This window comes from Aulonocara stuartgranti, assembly GCF_965226115.1.
Source record: "Aulonocara stuartgranti genome assembly, chromosome: 9".
Classification (NCBI taxonomy): domain Eukaryota; kingdom Metazoa; phylum Chordata; class Actinopteri; order Cichliformes; family Cichlidae; genus Aulonocara; species Aulonocara stuartgranti.
Window position 1 is genome coordinate 15,353,643 of NC_138960.1, and position 6,581 is coordinate 15,360,223.

General features: G+C 39.8%; 1 long non-coding RNA gene across 1 annotated transcript; it reads left to right on the top strand.

The window, feature by feature from the left end:
* Nucleotides 1-645: 645 nt before the first annotated feature.
* Nucleotides 646-1,861, top strand: LOC309714855. Its single transcript, XR_014279056.1, has 3 exons — nucleotides 646-677; nucleotides 882-968; nucleotides 1,668-1,861. It is a non-coding gene; the product is annotated as an uncharacterized lncRNA (long non-coding RNA).
* Nucleotides 1,862-6,581: the final 4,720 nt, after the last annotated feature.

The following is a 6,581-nucleotide window of genomic DNA, read 5'->3' on the forward strand; positions in this document are numbered from 1 at the left end:
AGATCCTGTGGGACTTCCAGATACAGACAGACAAAATGGTGGTGGCTAACCAACCGGACATAGTGGTGGTAGACAAACAGAAGAAGACAGCCGTAGTGATCGATGTAGCGGTTCCGAATGACAGCAATATCAGGAAGAAGGAACACGAGAAGCTGGAGAAATACCAAGGGCTCAGAGAAGAGCTCGAGAGGATGTGGAGGGTGAAGGTAACGGTGGTCCCCGTGGTAATCGGAGCACTAGGTGCGGTGACTCCCAAGCTAGGCGAGTGGCTCCAGCAGATCCCGGGAATAACATCGGAGATCTCTGTCCAGAAGAGCGCAGTCCTGGGAACAGCTAAGATACTGCGCAGGACCCTCAACAGGGGCGGAGCGTGGGGGTGGCTTACTGGGCTTAAGCCCGGGTTGTTTTGTCAGAAGCCCGGGGTATTTTGGAGTGCAATTTTTTCATAGTTAGATGCCTGGCTGACAACTGTATAAAACAAAAAGTACACACAATATTCGAAGCACATAGTGCACACTGTGGGAATTTACGACTGTGCGTGAATCCCCCCCTGATATTGGTATGATCCAAGCTCAGGCACTAAGCGACTGAGCGAGGGGGCGGGGCAGCTGCTGCCCGTCAGTGCGCTGTTGGAGAGACGGAGCTAGCCATACTAAGGAGAGCTTAAGTTTGACCAGGTACCAAAGCAAATCATTCGTACCGTACAAATAATGTAAATATGACGGTGCATCACGAAAGATTGATATCAAACTGATCACTTGACCAATATTACGTTACTTGCTCTTCAAGTGAATCAACAAATGGCGAAATGAAAAGCCGAACAAATGCTTTTTTTTTTTTTAGAGATTCTTAGCTTACATGTGTTTATTTCATATTTTCAGTTCTTACCCTCCCCGACTAAATCGGTTTCAGTTATGTACTGAAATATAAGAATGGACATTAGAGGGTTCTTTCAAAGAAAAACTCAGGTAAATGTTATTTTATATATTATGCTTTGTATGTTGTTCAGTATATTTGTATGCAAAACAAGAGGAATTTCAGTACACAGCAGGATATTCACATTTGTAACCAGATATTTACACTTTAGGGAGAAAACATAAAACATTTTTACTGCACAACATCAATTTAGAGTAAACTTTTGTTTTAGATAAATATTGAAATATCTTTTGAATTAGTTAAATGTCACAATAAAGAGAGACAGAGCTTTCTGTTTTTTATCACTTTCATCAAATTTAGGAGTACATGTACACTAAGTTTATTGTTAATTAATAAGAAAACTCCAGACGATTCCATTCTGAGCTGAAGAAGCTTCTGATAGGTTAGTAGAGTCCATGTGAGTAAACAGGTGGCACAGCTGTGGATGCATATAAGGCAAAACACAGAGCCTGTTTCTGTGACATGGGAAAATCAAGAGATGTCAACCAAAACACCAGGAAAAGAACTGTGGAGCTCCATAAGTGTGGCTCAATTTTGAATACAATTTGGTGCCATTTGCAATTAAGAAATACAGACGATTTCTCTCTTTACTCTTAAAGTTAACAAATATGTTTTTTATATTTATCAATCTAAAAAAATAAACATTTAGTCTGATTTGATGTTACAATTAAAAAGTGTTTGTGTTTTTATCTGAAGAGTTTGTAAATATCTGTATATTTGATGATTGTCAGCACAAAGAGGGAGAGAGGAACAGAGAGGGAGATGGAGCATGAGGACAGAACAGAGATGAACAAGAGCAGGTGAGACACACATGTTAGTCAAATGGTTGTTTACCAAAAGTATCACCGTATCATAGGTACTCATGTATCTCATACCTAGTGTTTCTTTTTAGGTTTGTTATTTTTCAAATTCTATATTTATTAAGTTATGAAGGCTCGTTTGCACAACAAGGCTAAATAATTATATAAACCTTTCTCAATCTAAATATTGTACTTTGGTAAAATTAAAAAATAAATGTAGTGCAGGTCTATGATGATTTTTAGTGCTACTATCATCTAGTTCTGATTCTGGTTCTGTCTTGGTTAAGTCCCAAGTAGTGCTGATTTTGAACTGTTGTAGTCCTGTTTTAATTCTGGATCAGTTCTTGGTCTGGTTGAATTGGGGTTTAGTCCTCGTGTCTTGATACAGCCCTGATTTTGTTCTGCCTTGCTGCTTAATTAAAAAACTAGTTTAAGGTGTTCTGCACATGTGATATATATTTTTCCCTATATGAAGTCATTCTTTTTTGAACAAAACTCAAAACAGAGCCAATTAATCTTTCAGTCATTTCTACCCCCCCCCCCCCCCCCCCAAGGGAAAAAAAATCCCACATGCATACTATCCTTTTGGGCTAAGCCCCGGGTGTTTCAAATGTCTGGCTCCGCCTCTGACCCTCAAGCTCCCAGGCCTCTGGTAGAGGACCCGAGCTTGAAGGATAAACCGGCCGCAGGGGCGTGCTGGGTGTTTATATATATATATATATATATATATCCCATTTTCAAGAAAGTTTGAACTATATTTTCCTCACTTAAGTTGTCTTTATTCAATAAATTATGGGCTGAGTCGGTATATTCTTCTCGTGGCATATATATTAATGAAACACTTTTCAAGGTCTGAGATTATTTCCAAGCATCTAAATCTATATACTTGCTTCAGCTACTGTAAAGAATGTGATGTGATGTAGGTGTTTCATACTGTAGCTCCCTTCCAAATTGAGCCATTTTTTGAAGGATATGGGACTGTTGCCAGGGCACACAAAAGTGTCATTCAAGTAGGAAATAAAGAGGGAAATAGATGCTGCATGACAGAACACTCCCATACATATTCAACATGGTTAGCGAGGAAATGTGCGTATTGATCAGGCTGCCTGACCTCCTCAATTCCCTCCGGCTCTGTTTGCAGCTTATGCTTTGCAATAAGGGCAAGCAAAACAGGGCCTCGTTCCCCGTGGAATGCTTCCTTCTTCCTCCCCGTGGCAAATCAAACTCCCACCGGCTTAACAAAGAGACCCTCCAAGGCACGAGCATTACCACCTTTGTGTTTGGGGCGCTTTTTCGACAGGGGTGGTGCCAAATCAGGTCACAAAGGAGAGACGATGCATTCACTGGGAACAATGGAAATGATCGCACTTTCTACGCACGCAGCAACAGCCAACAGAGCTGGAAAAAATATTCCACCCCCTCTGCATTCTGTTAACAAAGGATAGAATGCTCTAGAAATCACTGTAAACCAAGATGTTTACCCATGAATTATTGTTTGCATTATCTGTCAGTAAATATGTGCTTGAGCTAAGGAAAGATGAGTAAGTGGCAATCTCTGATTCATGTATAATCTGTGCATAGCATGCAGCCTCTTTTAAAGGAGACTGTGGGGGATATAAGGTTTCAGGGTATTAACAGAAATGCTTTTATGCTACTTAAATCTTGGTTCAAAAACTGCTTATTATAAACAGCTGGGAGGTAAACAGCCATGATGCGTGATGTTTGACGGCCTTTTTAACTTCACGTCTAATTTCACGACTCTTCAGAAGTGTTTTCACCACAGTGACCTTTCAACAAGTTGGTGCTATTGATCTGTTTGTCTGTGGTTGATTTGGTGGTAGAGCCTGGAGATGACAGCAGCTTGCTTCAATTGTGGTGACGTGTTTGTTACTCTCCTATGCCTATTATTCATTATTAATTTTTTTTTCTTATTGTGAAAAAATCCAACAAAAGGATCTAAACCAGCACTGAATGTGCCCTACTATAAAACATTGTTTGAAAAGGCTGATACATCTCATGGATCATTATTAAATCTTTTTTTAAACACAGTCAGCTTTGCTCCAGATAGCAGTCTGACCTCATCACTTTTTGCACAGTGTAATTTATTTCTGAATGAATTCAATTATTCACAACAAACAACTCTCAAACCCATGATGACAAATAAAAAGGCCTTTTTTAGAATTTGTTTTTCTGTCCACGTTTTGCCATTTTCTAGGGTAACAGTCTAAGCAGAGACGCCTCTTTCTCCTCAACCACTTACTCCAGTTCTTCTTGAAGGATAAGGACGGGTTCCCTCCAGCATGTCCTGGTCTGCTGCAGGACTCTTTTCCCAGTAGGACATGACCAAAACACTTCACCAAACATACAGAAGGCTTTCTGGTCAGAACCCCAAACCAGCACAACTGGCAGCTTTGGATGTGAGTGCCTCCCAAATAATATCTTCCTCAACCTCCAAGGGAGAGCACAGACGCCATTTGGAGGAAGCTCAAGTACCTGAAGAGAACCAAACCAACTACAGAGGGAACATGCAAGATAACTGCCCAGTTTTCTTCATTTAAAATTTAAACTACGTCACAATCTGTGCAGCCAGTTGTTTTTATTCATTTATATCCAATCACACGCTCATTAGAGGAATAAATATGGAGTAATTCACCAAAATGAGCCACTATTTATTGTTTGAGAAAGGCTTGGATTAAAAAAGTCTTTCAGACTTATGGCAGTAAGTCTGCAGAGGATTTGATTGCATTTGTCCCAGGATTTACTAAACATGGCCACTTTTTTCTGCTGACAGAGCTCATTTTAAAATCAGCATTGACATGGATTCCAGAGCCACAAATTTGGGTTTTTTTCTCCACTGGTTTGCAAATGTCATGGATTTATACATTTGAATATAAATTGTATCCAAATTAGCACCAAGAGCCAACTGCCTGAGGTTAGCAGCACCCCGTTGACCCTAGTATCATTTTCTTAAGGCCAAAGTTGACTTGAATTAACTTTAGTTAATCTTTTCTGCAATGCCCCTCAGCATGCGAGCGGTTCATCATTCCTCACTGAAACTGAAAGGAGAATATTTTACTGCTTGTGTTCAGCAAAAGTGTCTAGACTCAAATAAAAATGATAAAGATAAAGGCAAATTTCTGCAAAGGTAACCCCTGTCTTTATATCTGACCTCCACTGACTCACAGCCATGGATTTTCTCAAATCTCTCAAAAAAATCAATCAAAATGACACAATGGTCCATCTACGCTGACTGAAGCCCGAGTTTTTGAGGTGGACTGCATGAAAAAGCAATTCACAAGTGCAACAGAGAAGTGCTCCCACACAGAAAGGAGCGATTGCATGCACTGATGTTTCTGCTGAATGAGTAAATATAAAGGTGAATGAATGAGTGCTGATACATCACTATATAAATCATTGTTATGCTTTATAACAGGACACTTGAGTTGGACAATAAGATTATCCAGATGTGGGTTTTTGTGCTCTAGCTATAAAAGTTAAAAGATACTACTGAAAAAAAAAATTTTTTTTGGAAACTGAGTTGTGATGATTTGGCTTCAGGAGGTAACAGAAGGTTACTTTAGATATTGGGACAACCATGTCAGAAAGATGATTTAATAGAAAACTTTCTCCAATTTCTTTCAATAAGCTGTGAATGTCGTGCATAACATTAGACAACCAATAAACAGGCAGCTAGAGTATTTCTTAGTAAGAGTTTACCTGCTAGGAGAGAAGCCTAATGAGTACAGATTGACTCAAAACGCCAGTCAATGGAGAGAGTCTAACAGACTGAGACTAACTGTTCACCCGGAAAGGAGATGAGAGATGAAGGCAAGTATAAGAGTTGTAACATGTCACTAGTTTTTCACTGGAGGTAAATACACAGCTGATTGCTGAGATGATGGAGAGCAAGTGCATCGGTAAAAGTCTCAGCCTGAGATATCTGAGGGTGCACATCCTTGGAAACGGAGCGAATGAAAAAGAGGTGGGAAAAGGTCAGAATAGTAAAAAGAAAAAAAGGTAGAGAGAAGAAAGGTAAGCAGGTCTAGATGCTGCCATGGCCACGACAATAGCAGTAATGAGTAACTCAATTTTTCCACAACTTCCAGCATCGCATAAAGTAGCTATGGCACTGCATCCAGTGGTAGTCTGCATCCCCTCCACAGGTACCTTGACAGTAAATCATTTCTCTTCCTCTGCCCAAACTTTAATCCTGGTAGCACCTTAATTGGAGAAAAAATCACCAAGAGATGCATGTAAAGAATCGCCAAGAAGTTGCTGGTTTGTTATTATAAAACCGCCATAGATTATTTATGTGGATAATAAATATATAAAACTTGCAGTTTGTTTGCATACATTTGCTTTCTTCCTTTGAAAGATAATCTCAATAGTCGTGGCTCAAGATGGTGAATTTTGCCACAGTCCCATGACTGAAAGAGTCTGCATTCAAATTGTCATCCTAAGCAGCTGAAATATGAAGTCAGTACAGCAGTTCCTGCATTTCACAGGAACAATACAGTCCTGACAGAGCCATGTGTTAAAAATGCACAACTTATTAGCATTAAAGGAATATTTAGACGTGGCACTTAAAATAGTGTTTGTATCTCCCTCTGTCATCCTATGTGGTTTCCCTGTGTCTCTGTTTCATGTCTCAAGGTTTCAAGTTTGTTTTTGCTTAGCTTTTCCCAGTTTAGGTTACTCTGTTCTGTTTTTCGCCACCCTCGCCTTTTGTATGTTCACCCTCCATTAATAAAGCTCCCTCACTTCAGTAATGTCTGCATCCCGGGTCGCCTCGTGAACCGTGTGTAAATTAAAAGTTTGTCTGACAAAGTGATGTAATCTAAAAGA